The sequence below is a fragment of the Hemiscyllium ocellatum genome, chromosome 40 (genome assembly GCF_020745735.1).
Source record: "Hemiscyllium ocellatum isolate sHemOce1 chromosome 40, sHemOce1.pat.X.cur, whole genome shotgun sequence".
Classification (NCBI taxonomy): domain Eukaryota; kingdom Metazoa; phylum Chordata; class Chondrichthyes; order Orectolobiformes; family Hemiscylliidae; genus Hemiscyllium; species Hemiscyllium ocellatum.
In genome coordinates, this window is record NC_083440.1 from 6,473,439 (window position 1) to 6,489,364 (window position 15,926).

Sequence of the window (15,926 nt, forward strand, 5' to 3'; positions counted from 1 at the left end):
CAATCAAAACTGCCCACTTCCCTCGTTGACCTGTCGACATACTGAGTAAGAAAACCCTCCTGAACACACATGACAAAAATGGCTCCTTCCAAACCATTTGCGCTAAGGAGGTTCCAGTCTATATTGGGAAAGTTGAAGTCACTCTTCGTAACAATCTTGCCACCTCTGCATTTTTTCCAAAATCTGCCGGCCGATGAGTTCTTCTATCTCCCTACTGCTATTCGTGGGTCCACCCAAAGAGGTGGCTGCACCTTTGCTGTTCCGTACTGTCTCAGTAGACAAACCGTCCACAACAACCTTCTTTTCTGTAACTGTGATGCACTCTCTGATTAACAACGCCACACCCCATCCACCTTTTCCACCCTTCCTGTACTTTTTCAAAGTTCTCAAACGTGGAATATCTAGCAACAATTCCTGTCCCTGTGAAACCCACGTCTCCGTTATGTCTACAATAGCATATTCCCTAGTAATGATCAATGCTGCAAGTTTATCACTCATATCTGACACTCCTTGCGTTACAGTAGACACAATTTATCCGATCCCGTTGTTTCATCTCGCGAAAATCTTTCCCAATAGATTCATTGCATCCTGTCACTGCCTCATCTACAACCACCCCTAACAGATATGTAGCTCTGGTTTCCACTCCCTTGCCAAACTAGTTTAATCCATTTGAATATGCTCAGTGGTATTTTGATAGGGAAGAAAAGTAACAGGAGAATGTTTTAATGAATGCAGCACAGAAGGAAGAATCAAGTTCAGAGGATTCTCAATTTGACCTTCCTCAAATCAGATTGGACAATGAGGAAATGGTTAAAAATTGGGATAAATTATTGAATTACCTTCCACATGATAATTGAAATGTGTGAAAGGGTTATTATTATCGCATGAGGAGATATGTGGAAAGGAAATGGGATGTAAGAACATAATTGTGTATGAGATTGAGATAAAAGCTGTTGTTCCGATTAAACAACATCCTTGTAGGCATAAACCTCCAAGTTTTGCATAGGTTCAGAAGGGAATATAATGCATACTCCAAGATGTCATAGTCAAAGTGATTTACAGTGACTGGAGCTCACCAATAGTCATGGTGTCAAAGACAGAAGGTAACCAATGGTTATTTGTGTATTATCGCAATGTCAACACCCTTACAATGACTGATGCACATCCAATTCCATACTCGGAGGACTGTGCCAAAGACGTAGGACAACCAACTTGGATTTCTAAGTTTGACTTGCTCAGAGGCTACTGGCAAGTATTTCTGTCAGAGAGAACAAAGGCAATTTCGGCCTCCGTCATGCCAACGGCCAATATCATTTCAAAGGAATGCCGTTTGGCATGAAAAACTCTCCAGCCACGTTTCAGAGACTGACTAAAAGTCCATTGCAAGAATATTAAAATGTATGATTTTCGTTGATGCCCTGGCGTTTTTTAGTCACTCATGGAGGGAACAATTCCTGCATTTATCGGAATTGTTCAATTGACTTTGGGCTGCAGGCTTGGTGGAAAACTAGGTAAAAGTGAATTCGCCAAATCACCTTCATGGGCCATGTCATTGGACATGGACAGTTAGTCCCTCGGAATGCGAAACCGGAAATAGATGCGAAATTTCCCATAATCGACGAATAAAAGTGTACTAGATTTCCTGAGATTGAATAGATTTTACTGGAAGTTTGTGTCAAATTTTAGCAGTGTGTCTGCTCCACTCACGGCATTGACAAAAATGGGCAAGAAGTTTCACTGGTCAGTGAACTGTCAAACGCATTTGGTAGCCTAAAAACTGTGTGAACCACTGTCCAAGTATTAGCCACACCAAATTACACGAAGCTTTTCAATGTAGCAGTTGATGACAGTGACGTGGGTGTCCGTGTGGTGCTCCTGCAGGAGCAAGACGAAGGGATGGAACGACTCATCGCGTATTTTTACCAGAAGTTGAACATGCATCAACAGAAATATTCAACCATGGAGAATGACACTTTAAACTTGGTGTAAGAATCGCAACAGTTCATTGTTTATATTACAACCAAAACATTTGAGAAAATAATATAGACTGATCTTAAACCAATGGCATTTGTGGAGAAATGTAGGGACAAAAATGTCAAACTGTTTCGATGGAGCGTATTGTTGCAGTCTTTGAATATGAAAAAAATGTGCATATTTCAGGTCTGATAAACGTGATTGCTGATTCATCATCAAAGCTTGAATGAGATATGGAGGTGTTCAGTGGCGGATGTCCTGCGGCCTTAATTTGCATTCGGTTTTGCATGTTTGCATGATTATACTGAAAATAGTGCGCATGTGTGTTGAGGCTACTAACGGGGTTTTTGAATGGTTCTAAAATTGCAGACATATTTTGGTATTGGTCGTTCATTTTATTCAGGTGGGAGGTGTCACAGAGCTGCTTCCTTTTTTTTCTAAAAACTGCGCCTTTTCTCTCTCCTTTCCTGCAATTTCAGAGTCTTCTTCAGAGGGGTCATCAACGCTCCCGTTGCCTATTAGACTAGTCTGGTAAAGAGATCAAAGGTAATTGAGACACCTTTTGTTTAAATTCAAGTAGATGAGACATCAGGCCAAAGTGGTCATGTTTTAGAAGTGGCTTGTATCATGAAAGGCAAGTGGTCAGCTGACCAGCTGAGCTTTTCAGTCCAGTTGGGAGTTCAACAGTGAGCTGTTTGGGAACGTACTCTCTCTCTCGCAGTCTTCCCACGCTTCTAGCTTCAACCTGCAAGCATCTATTTCATTTCGTAACTGTATTATAAGGGACTTTGCTTTTTGGGACTGTTGTGCATATTCGTAACAGCATAATTAATTCTAGTTTGGATAGACTGAGTTTTAATGGGTTTCTTTATTCTGTTCTTTGTGGTGCATTGCATACTTTTGTGAGTAAACTTCTCTGTGTTTTAAAACCTAGTAGTAGCACTAGACAGCTTATTCCAGGTCATTGTCACTGCACACTTACCAAAACAAATTTCAAAGTTTTATTCTGGGCTACCTGCTTCAGAATGTTTTGAGTAGTCTGGCCTCTTCCATAACCGATTAAATATTCCGAGTGTGTAGAATACTATGGTGATGCAACCAGGGAAGTTATCTCCATTCTAAAGTGGATAGCAATGGAGGAGATGTATAGATTCAGGAGCAGTAAAGGACGAGTTGGAAAGGTATTTTCTGTTTTCCCCTCGGCCTTCTGAGTAACATTGGCAGTGTAAGTGAATTGGCAAAGCTCACAAGCTGCGCTTTTGTTAAAATGTTGTGAAATTCAGTTATTTTTAACTATCACCTGGATAAATTCAGGCTAACTATGGAATTGCTGAAGTAACTGTTCAATAACTGTCAAGAAATAGAACACAGAACATAGAACAGCATAAGACAGTACAGGCTCTTTCGCACTCAATGGTGCACTGTTCATGGATTCTATATGATTCATGAGTACAGGTTCTTGCTGAATGCTGGCAGGAACTTGAAAGTTCAGGAAGAAATATCAAGCAGTGTTTCTGTTAATAAAATACTAGCACCATCGCGATGGGCGTTCGAAATTCATGAAACACAATTTGTGAAGCAATTTTCTCCACAAAGCTGCGAAATAATAAACTCAAATTGGTGCCTCTGGCAGTGATGTGCAGGTCCATTCACAGCTAAAAAAGCAGAGGTACAAAGTCAGCAATAACCGAACCGTGTCACAAAGATGTAGCAATTAGCATAGGATAATTGAACGCATTTTCAACTGGATTAATAAGATGAGAAAAGGTGGCCAAAATAAAAGCCCATCGAAATTTGTCGGTCAATGATTTTTAGAACGGCATCTTAAGGGACATTGCAGGTACATCTTGTCATTTGGACACAGAACTGAATTGAAGGTAGGAGACAGAGGGTCGTGGTGGAGGATTGACTTTCAGACTGGACACCAGTTACCAATGCTCTGCCACTGGGATCATTGTTGGTTCCACACCGTTTTGTCATTTAAATAAATACTTTGGATTAGAGGTGTGTTGAGTTAGTTTGCAGAAGAAGCCAAAATTGGACGTGTCGTGGGCAGCGACAAATGTTATCTCAGAGCGCAATGGAATCTTGATCAGATGAACTAATGTGCCGAGGTGTGGCAGATGAATGAGAATTTAGATAAATGTGAGTTGCTGCATTTCGAAAAGGTAAAGCAGGGCAAGAATGATACTCTTTATGATAACATCCGATGAACTGTTGTCAAACAACTAGATCTTGGAGTGCACGTTATTAGTTCCTTGAAATTGGATTCACAGGTAGATAGGATAGGAAAACATATGATTCCCTTTATTGGTCATTGCATCGAGTGCAGGAGTTGGGATAACATGTTACGATTGCACAGGGCATTGATTAGGCTTTTTTTGGAAAGTTGTGTGCAATTCTGTTCTCTGTTCAATGGAAGGATGTTCTGAAATCTGCAAGGGTTCATAAAAGAGACGGAAGGGGCAATTGTTCAGGCAGAGGGTGGTGCGTATATGGAATGAGCAACAGATGAAGTGGTGGAGAGCTGTACAATTGCAGCATTTAAAAGGGTTTATTGGGATATGGGCTGGCAAATGGGAGTAGATTGGATTGAGGTATCTGGTCAGCAGGAACGACTTGGACAGAAAGGTCTGTTTCCGTGCTGCGCTTTTCCAAGACTGTATGACTCTAAAGTGACTGGTTGCTAAAATCAAACCTAAACAAACCAGAATAACGCTGAATAGGGAGAAGTATCCACTCCACTGTCACTGTGCAAGTGCTTAGAAAAAGAACTTAAATGCCTTTTCAAGTAGACTTTACAGACATATTGGAACCTCTGCCGTTACATCCCCTCTCAAAACAAAACAAGAGCAGAATTACCTTCGTAAGCGAGCAGCATCGTCGCACAATACAAAAAAGAATTCTAATTTTGATGTTTATTCTTCGTTTCTTTACTTTTCTACTTTGTACCATTGATTTTGTGCCTCTGCACCTTTGTACCTAAGATGGCGTCAGGAATGGCAACATGCTACACTTCTCACTGTACTCATGTACTTCTGGACTTGAATACACACGACAATAAAAAATCTACTTCTCAATAAATTAGTGATATATTTTTCTTCAAATTGGATTTTCGTGCGTAATAATCTTCAGAGGAAAATGGTTCATTTGCTGATTGTTTAGATCACTGCAACTAAGGTCATTATTGATTCAACCAGATTTATATTCTCAGCAGAATTCTAGCTTCCAAATAACATGAACTTGTGTTGACAATACTGTTGTACTTAGGCTGAGAGAATAATTGACTCCACAGTAACATCCAGGCGTGACTGGGACAGAATGAAATACTCAGCAATCGTACAGGTAGTGCTAATTTACTACCCAATACTTGCCACTGTTGTGATTATTGGAAAGCCATTAAATCTAATTATGTTTGTGTAAAACCTTTTTAGCTCTACAACCTCATTCTTTGTTGAAATTTGACATGATTTCGCCGGCTTTGAGTATTTTCAAACTTTACATTCCTTGTCGGTTCATTATGATTGTTGCTTCCTTCCGTCTGTTGATGCAGGTTGATTAATAAATGTTTTGCAGAGAATTTATTTCCAATACAGAGCAGGCTGAGTCAGCATCTATTTCCCATGTGGAGGTACACATCAGATGGCTTAGGGTAGCTGCCTTCTTAAACCACTGCAGGCCAGTTCGTGGGAGAACATTGACATAGAGTGGTACAACGGTAAAACAGAACCTTCGATCGAACTCGCCCATGCCGTATGCATTTCTTGAATTGAACTACTCCCAATCGTCTGCTTTTGGCCTATGTTCTGCTAAATAGTTCCTTATATAACTGTCCAAATGTCTTCTAAATGATCCAGAAAAACCGAAGGAACAGTGATATGTTTCCAAGCGAGGAACATAGAACATTACAGCGTAGTACAGGCCCTTCGGCTCTCGCTGTTACGCCACTCTGTCATGCTGATCTGAAGCCCATCCCCCCTACACTATTCTGTATACGTCCATTTGCCTGCCCAATGACGACTTAAATTCACTTAAACTTGGCGAATCTATTCCCAATGCAGGCAAAGCATTCCATACCCTTACTACTCTCCGAGTAAGGAAACTACCTCTGACACTGTCTTATACCCATCTCCCCACACTTTAAAGTTGTGTCCCCTCGTGTTTGCCGTCACCATACTTGGAATAAAGACTCTTCCTGTCCGCTCTATCTAACCCTCGGATTTATCTTGTATGTCTCTATTAAATCACCTCTCAATCTCCTTCTCTCTAATGAGAACAGCCTCAGAGCCCTCAGCCTTTCCTCGTCAGACATTCCTTCCATGCCAGGTAACCCTAGTAAATCTCCTCTGCACCCTTTCCAAAGCTTCCACATCCTTCTTATAATACGTTAACCAGAACTGTACAGAATACTTCAAGTGTGGCCGTACAAGAGCTTAATACGGTTGCAGCATGACCTCCTGCTTCCAGAACTCAATTCCTCTAGTAATAAAGGCCAAAACACTGTATGCCTTCTTAACAACCCTGTCATTTTGGGTGTCAACTTTCGGGGATCTGTGTACATGGACACGAAATCTCTCTGCTCATCTGCACTCCCAAGAATCGTATCATTAGCCCAGTACTTTGCATTCCAATTACTCCAGCCAAAGTATATCACCTCAAATTTGTCCACATAAAACTGAATTTGCCACCCTCCCAGCTCAGTTCTGCATCCTATCTATGGCTACCTGCAACCTGCTATATCATTCGTCACCATCCACAACTCCATCGACCTTAGTGTCGTCCACAAATTTACTAACCAACCCTTCTACGCCCTCATCCAGGCCATTTAGAACAATGATGAACAGATGAGGACACATGACCGAGCCTTGCATTACGCCACTTGTAACTGAACACCAAGATGAACATGTTCCATCAACTACAACCTTTGTTTTCTTTGAGCAAGCCAATTACTGATCCAAAGTGCTATGTCTCCCACAGTCCCATTCCTCCGCCTTTTGTATAATATCCTACAGTGGGGAACCTTATCGAACGCCTTGCTGAAATCCATATACACCACGTCAACTGGTTTTCTCTCATGTACCTGTTTGGTCACTTCTGAAAAAAGACTCAATAACATTCGTTAGGCACGACCTACCCTTCATAAAACCGTGCTGACTGTACCTGGTCAGACTATTCTTTTCTCGATGGTTATGAATCATATCTATTATAACCTTTTCCAACGCTTTACCAACAACTGAAATGAGACCCGCTGGTCTGTAATTACCAGGGCTGTCTTCACGACCTTTTTGAAAAAGTTAAGCACATTTGCTATCCTCCACCCCTCAGGCAGTATTCGTGCAGACAATAATGATTTGAACATCAATGCCAAAGACTCAGCAATCTCTTCCCTTGCTTCCCAGAGGATCCTAGTATAGATCCCATCTGGCCCAGGGGACTTGTCTATTTTCACATTCTGCAGTATTTCTCATATCTCTTCCTTGTGAACCTCAATTTATTCTACTCTAGATGTAAGTATCTCTGTATCTTCCTTGACAGCATTTTAATTTTATATAGTTGAATACTGTCGGAAAATATTTATTTAGTGCTTTCCCTATCTCCTCTAACTCCACACACAACTTCCCACTATTTTCGTTGATTGGCCATATTTTAACTCTCGTCATTCTTTTATTCCTGACATGGAAAGCCTGAGGGTTAACCCTGATCCTATCCAGCAAAACATTCTCATGTCACCTCCTGGCTCTTCTGAGCTCTCTTTTTAGGTCTTTCCTGACTTCCTTGTAACCCTTAAGCGCCCTAACTGAGTTTTCCTATTTCGTCCTAACATAAGTCTTCTTCTACTTCTTCACCAGGGATTCCACTTCCTTAGTAAACCACGGCTCACGCGTTCTATACCTTCCTCCCTGCCTGACAGGTACACACTTATCTAGGACACACAGGAGCTTTTACTTGATTAAGCTCCACATTTTTAATGCGCTCATCCCCTGCAGATTCCTTCTCCATTCCACGCTTCTTAAATCTTTCCTAATTGCATCGTAATTTCCCTTCCCCCAGCTGTAACTCTTGCTTGTTCGAGTACACCTATCCCTTTCCATCAGTAAAGTAAACCTGAGAGAATTGTGATCGCTGTCTCCAAAGTGCTCACCTACTACCAACTCTAACATCTGGCCAGGCTCGTTATTACCCAGTGCTAAATCTAAATTCGCTTCGCCCCTTGTAGGCCTGCCTACATACTGTGTCAGGAAGCCGTCCTGCACACACTGGACAAAAACTGGCCCATCTATAGTACTGGTACTGTAGTGATCCCAGTCCGTTTGGATAATTGGCGACCCCATGGCAACTACCCAGCCTATCTCACTCCTATTGAGAATCATCTATGCTATCCTTTCCTCTACATCTCTGGGACTATTCCGAGGCCTGTTGAAAACTCCCAGCATGGTAACTTGTCCTTTCCTGTTTCAAAGCTCAGCCCATACTACCTCAGTTAACGAAGCGCAAACATTCTTTCTCCAACTATAATATTGTCCCTTTTAAGCAATGCCACACCTATTTTCCCATCTTCTCCATTCTTACCGAAATATCTGAATCCCGGAACCTGCAGTTGCTGTCCCTGCTCCATCCATGTATCCGTAATGGCCACAACATCGAAGTCCAAGGTACCAACCCATGGTGCCAGTTCACACGAATTATTTCAATGCTCCTCGCTTTGAAGTAAACACACTTCAAACCAGGATCTCGCCTGCCAGTGTGAGGTACTTGATTTGGGAACTTGCAACCCTCGTCCTCTTCTCTACCAGTCCTACAATTTTGGTTCCCAACCCCCTGCTGTATTAGTTTAAATCCATCTTAATTGCATTAGTGAATTTCCCACCCAGGATATTGGTATCCCTCTAGTTTAGATGAAGACCATCCTGTTTGTAGAGGTCCCACCTACCCCAAAAAGAGCTCCAATCATCCAAAACCTCGAGATCCTCCCTCCTGCACCATCCATGTAGCCACGTGTTCAACTCCTTTTATTCCCTCTTCCTCACTTCACTAGCACGTTGCACTGGCAGCAAACTGGAGAAAACAACTCTGTTCGTCTTATCTCTAAGCTTGCATCCCAGCTCCCTGAATTTATTCCTGAAGTCCCCATCTCTCTTCCGACCTATGTCGTTGGTGCCTATGTGCACCACGACTTGGGGATGCTTTCTCTCCCCACGAAAGATCCCAAAACACGATCAGAGACAACACGGACCCTGGCATCTGAAAGGCAACACATCAACCGTGAGTCTCTCTCGTCCCCACAAAACCTCCTATCCGTCCCCCGAACTATCGAGTCCCCAATGACTACGGGTCTGCTCCTCTTACACTTTCCCTTCTGAGCAGCAGGTGTCCCATTGCTTTCCCCAGTAATCATCCCCCCAACAGTTTCCAAAATATACACTTATTGTTGAGGGGAATAGCCACCTGCACTATCTGCCGGTTCCCTTTTCTGTCTACTAACTGTCACCCATCTGTCTTTTTCTTTTATCTGGGGAGTGACTACCATTCTGTAAGTCCTGTCAATAACCTCCGCTGGTTCTGAATGATCCGCAGTTCATCCAACTCCTGCTCCAGTTCCCTAACGCGGTTTACTGAGGAGCTGGTGTCGGGTGCTCTTCCCACAGATGTAGTCAGCAGTGACACTTGTGGTGACCCTTACTTTCCACACAGTGCAGGAGGAACATTCCAATGCCCTACACCCCTCTCCCACTGTTCTAACTCCCGAAGTGACTCCCAAAAGAAAAGATTAGGAAATAAACTATTTACCTGACCTTGTCAATGTGGCTGCCACAACATAGTGAAAGTGAGCGGCATTCAGGGAACTGGTATTTTTTCTCCACACATATTGTAATTGAGTCAATATATTAATCTGAGGCAATTGTTTTGAATTAGCAGACAGCCACTGTGGATCAGTGGTTAGCGCTACTGCCTCACAATGTCAGGGATCGATTTCAATTACAGCCTCAGGCGACTGGCTGTTACGTGGATTTCTAGCTATGTGTGCATCAATGGTGAACTGGCCCTGCAAAAATGCCCAAAGTGTTTAGAGGTGTGTAGTTGAGCTGCAGTATTCGGTGGAAATGCAATGAAACAGGTTTAGGGAATGTGCTTAATAGGAAATATTTTGTAGAGTCAGTGTGATGTGTTGAGTCAAATGACCTGTTTCCAATCTTTCAGGAATCTAATCTAATCATTCACTTAACATAGAATCCATAGTGTGGAAACAGGTCCTTTGGCCCAACCAGTCCACACTCACTCTCCGAAGAGTAACCCACCGAAACCCATTTCCCTCAAACAAATGCACCTAACACTATGGGCAATTTAGCATGGCTACTTCACCTGGCCGGCACGTCTTTGGAGTGTGGAAGGAAACCGGATCAACCCCCCCCCCCCCCCCCCCCACACACACACACACACACACACACGGGGAGAATGTGTAAACTCCACACTGCAGCTACTGGAATGGACACTGCGATCCTGGTGCTGGGAGGAACTGAACCACCATGCCACTCCAATGTTATTGCTGCGACTCTGATCGTGTACAGGTCTCCCTTTCGTTATTTTCCATCCAGTTGTGATCCTGATTCGAGGCACTGTTCGTCTCTCCAAATGCATCACTCACGATTTATTAGCAATGACTGTAGCAGATCGACTTCTCGGCATCCTAAATTCTCACTGGAACATGTTAATGTTCTGCATTTCCCAGTTAATTTCTTAGCCATCACTCCTGTCTGTGCCTTGCGAATTGTTCTGTTTCTTGCAGGTCTGAATGGTTCAGCTTGGTTCAGTTACTTTCACATTTGATCGGTTTGTACTGGTGTGTTGCCAGAAACTAAGAGCAAAATATTGTCAGGAGAGAACTGTTTTTTTGTTGTTATGGCAACTGTGAGAGTGGTGGGTTGCTTGTGATCAATTACTTGGTATTTTGTGTTTATTTCTGCAATTATTACTGACAATGTACCATGGTTCTGCACGACAGTACCAGAATATTAAACATCAAAATTTTGGAAAGTGCATGCATGGAAAACTCAACATTTCTACTTGCAATTGTGTTGAATTTGATATTCTTTGCTCTGACTATAAGGCACGTTATTGCAGCCAACCGCATTCGCTCTCGCCTCCACATCCATGCAAATGTAGGGAATAATCCTGGTCTAGGATTAGTAAATCGGATAAAATCCATCATCTTGCTCTATGCATTGTCTGTTAATTTTATGTTGTTACAAACGACACAAAGCATATACCGTATCAGCTTTCAAGAAGTATATTTTAACAATGAAGACAAGACTTTAAATTCTCCAACATTTGTCTTCCAAGAAATTGGATTCATGTTACGGCTTCTGAATTTGTTCACGAATGCCTGCATATACGCTCTAACACAGACTAAATTCAGAGAGGAGTTAATCAATGCAATAAAATATCTGTTCACTCGACTTGAAAAGATTTGCAATCCGAATTAACCTCTGACCTCTTTTTAAAAATGTATTTTCAGTCAGAGAAGAGGATCTCTATTTTGAAATGGCTTGGGAATCTTTCCCTGGTTGCATCAAGTAATTAGAAAGTAGCCTCTAGGCCACTCAAAATGACAAAATCCATTGTGCAAACAAAGAAAGAAAAGCAATAATGATTTGAAATTGGAATGGCATTTCAATGAATATCTGTAAAGTATGTTGCTGGTTAAAAGCCGGAGTCTTTGCTGTTGTGTTTGATGTTGAGACATTTGCAATTTTTAATGTATTTAAAGATTTGCCTTCCCATTAATAAGGTTACGGTCTCATGCTGAATGGACATTGGCAGCCTCATGTGAACATATTCTGCAGCTAACTACCATAGTAACTCTTGGAAAAGAAATCTGAAAATCTTCTGAACTGCTTTCAAAGTGGGATCTTGTTTGACCAGCATTTCTAACAGCTGGCACCACCACATACAACGTTCGAAAGGGTTTTCCACATTTCACGTTCAGTTACTCCCATTACTTCCGAAAATCAAATTGGCCCATTTTTTCCATCATTGTATACGATCAACCATCCATCTTTTAAGCTCTCTCATTGTCAACTCTACTGAATCTTCTTCATTGCGTGTGTTTTGCTTTTGTTTACTAAAGCTGTTAGAAAGTGCCAGTTATTTTTCGTATGCAATGACCTCAATCTCTGTCTCAACGTTGCAAAACAAAATAATTGATCATTGACTTCAGGAAGAAAAGAGATGGACACACATCCCCATCTACATTAACAGAGTTGATGTGGAGAAGGTGGAGACCATCAAGACCTTCGGAGTTCCCATAACTGAAAAGATGTCTTCGACCACTCACAGAGATACGACGGTGAAGAACACGCAACGTTGCCTCGACATGCTTAGGTGGCTCAGGAAATTGAGCATATCCATACGGCCCGTCACCAGCATTTAGAATGAAACATTGAAATCAGAAAGTCTGGGAGAATATTGACCTGGTATCCGGGACCATCAGAAACTAGAGAAGGTTGTGTGCTCAGCGCAGGCAATCACGAATGCCAAACTCGCATTTGTGGACTCCTTTCATACTTCTTGTTTCCGTTCGAAAACTGCAAACATCATCAAAGACCCCTCCCACCTTGATAAACATCAAATGTACAAAAGATATAGGAACTTGAACACACGCACCAGCAGGTTCTGGAACTGCTTCTACCCTGCAATCACTCAACGACTGAATGGACCTTTCTAACTTCAAATAATGTTTATCTTTCTTTGTGCACTCTTGCGTAGTTATAATCTTGTATGCCTCACCCTGACAATACACCCTATGATCTGTATGTCGTTGTTTGCTATGATTAGCCTGTACTACTTGCAGAAGAAAACTTTTCACTCTGCTATGGTACGTGTGATACAATAAATCAAATCAAGTCAATTCTGATTGAACATTGTGACACTTTATTGTTACTTTATCCTGTTTATATCTGGACACTTAATGTACAAAGCACAGTGATTGGTCACTGACCTCACGAGATTTGAACAGATCCCTGAACAGTGAGACTCAGTACCAAGATTGACTGTGAAAGAAATACTGAGCAATGACCACTGAAATGCATTGTTTAGGAATCCAGAATGGGCCAGCATGTGTTGAAATAGAAGTATACAAAGGGCACAATCTTCTTTGCTCAGTAGTAAATTGCATGAGAAATCCATCGACTCACCGGATGGAAAATGAACAATTTGACGATTGGAACAGAAGTAAGTGTCAAGTGACTTCTTCAAGTTTTCTCTCTCTTGCAAGGAATGTATGGCATTAGGATGCTCAGTAAAACAGTGAACGGATGGTCATGTCACTTCCAAACATAAAAAGAAGAGGAGGCCATTTGGACCATCCAGTATGCTGCACAATTAAATAGGATCACGACTGGTCCAAGAGTCCTTACGTTCATCTTCGTGCCATGTCCCCATAGGTTTTGATTCCCCGAATGATCAAAGATCTATCTCTCAGCCTTAAATATGCACAATGATTCTCCCCCCTCACATAGCTGTTACATGGAGTTCCAAAACCCACAAAACACTCGGGGAAGAAATTCCTCCTGATCACAGTCTGAAATTGACACCCTTTAATCCATTTCCCTGCATCAACCAGCCCACTTGATTGGCACCATAGCTACAAACTACAGTTCCTCCGCCACCGATGCTCAGTACCAGCTGTGTATACCAGCTACAAGTTGCACTGCTGACATTTACCATTTATTCTTCGGCAGCATCTTCAAAAATACAACCACTTTTTTCCAGAGGACATGCTCTATTGCACAGTAATGGGAACATCGTTCAATTCAGTTTCCCCTCCAAACCCGCTCACCATCCTGACTTTGAAATATGTCACCATTTCTTCAGTGTCACTGTGTCAAACTTCTGGAACTATCTCCCAAAGAGAAGTTGTGGGTCAACTGACAGCACATGGCCTACAGAGGTTCATGATGGCAACTCACCATGACCTGCTCAAGGGGTAACTGGGGAGTGGCAGGAACTGTTGGCTCATACTCAGTGTACCAACACAAAAATGGAGGTTATCTTTTCTTTCTGATTCAGATTTCTGATAATTCTAATTCATAACAATGCAACGCATTTATTTGGCATTGAATAAAAAAATTACAGAACGTTTGGCAAAACAACACCAAGTCAATATTTATTTACACCTGCACAATATACTGACTCTGACAAGCAAACTCAGAGCTAGTCCCGAGAGCGAGAAGAAACTCCCATTTTTGTTTGTTTTTTTATATTTATTAAGGAATACGTGGTTTACAAAATGATTAACACTAACTGTGTACAGAAATAACAAATTGACAAGGGAAATGAATGGCAGAGTTTGGCCCCAAACAATATCTGCTCAACGAGCTTTTAGGGAAATGAGGGGAAACCTCAAGTCCCAGTTTCAATCATTAAAAAAACAGTAACAATTACATTTGTACAAATAAAACTGTCCAATTACATAAAAACAGGGCACACAATACAGAGCCCCAGCAACCCAGCAAGCCATTGTCCCTCCCACCTTCTGGCAACTCTAAGGTTCCCTGTCCCTACACCAGATCCGGCTCTTGGTATACCCCATGCTTCTTCCACTTCTTGGTCTGCTCTGAGACACCTTCCGACCACTTCTTGGACAGCCCCACCCCCACCCCCACCCAGGACCACAGCAGCCAGAAGAGCCAACACATCTTATGCTTCCCTAACTGACTTTCGCACATTCCAACCACCTCTACAACAGCCCGCCACGGTACCCGCCCAGGGTGACAACGCTGAGGACAGTCCAACTGCCTTCCAGCTCTCGGTCTGCCCCGACATCCCATTGGGCTTGCACTCACCCTGATGTACCATCTGGCCTGTGGACTGCCCTGACACACCATCCGGCCACTTCTAAGACCACCCGTCCCCTTCCCTGGGACTACAGCGTGCAGATCAACCCACAAGACTTCCAAATCCCAGCCTGCCCCTCCGCACCGTCTGGATCTCAGAAGCTCTGACACAACTTCCGACCACCTCGAGGACTGCCCGTCCCGTTTACCCTTCTCTGGATGGCAATGCGCACCGGTGAGGCCTACCCACCATCCAGCTCTCATTGCGAGAGCTTTCAGGACGACCGATGACCATCGGAGCTCACATTATGACCTGCCAGATCCAGGGCCAACAGAAAGTGCAGGTGATAACCCAAAAAGCAACATGACAGAGTCAATTATCAACAGACAGAGATTTTTCTGGTACAGAGTGCATTACGATATGTAGTTGTCTCCAAAATATAGAGTCTATTTCAGGGTACGGAGTCCACTCCAGCATACAAAGCGTATTTTCAGAAGAAGAGTCCGCTCCAAACTGCAGAGTCCTCAGCCAAGGGCACAGTCCACTCCTGAAGGCAGCAAATACGCAGCGCACATCTCACAGTTGTTGAATCGTCAAAGAGTCCTGGCCCATCTAAAGAGAACCAGGCCCACTCACAGGAACAGACTACATTGTAAAGGTGCAGTTAACTCACTGGGGTTTTCCACTCCAAAAGGAAGGGTCAACTCCCACACTCCAAGATGCAGCAAATGTTCACCTCCGAGCACACACACACATGTTCAGTCTTTGCAGTAGCCCAGTACCATTACCCATAGGAAAGGCTCATCTGGTAAGTTGTTTTTTTTCCCGCAAAGGCTCAGCCCAGTGACCAACCAAGACCCATTCCCCTACGTTTAGCCATTCATCTAACACTACGGGCAAATTAGCTTGGGCAATTCACCTAACTTGCACATTTTTCAACTGTGGGAGGAAGCCACAATACCCGGAGGAAACCCACGCAGACACAAGCAGAACGTACAAACTCCATACAGACAGTTGTCTGAGGCGGGAATTGAACCCAGGTGTCTGGCACTGTGAGGCAGCAGTGATAACCATTGTGCCAAAGTGCCACGCCCCAAAAAAGAAGCAGAAACCAACAG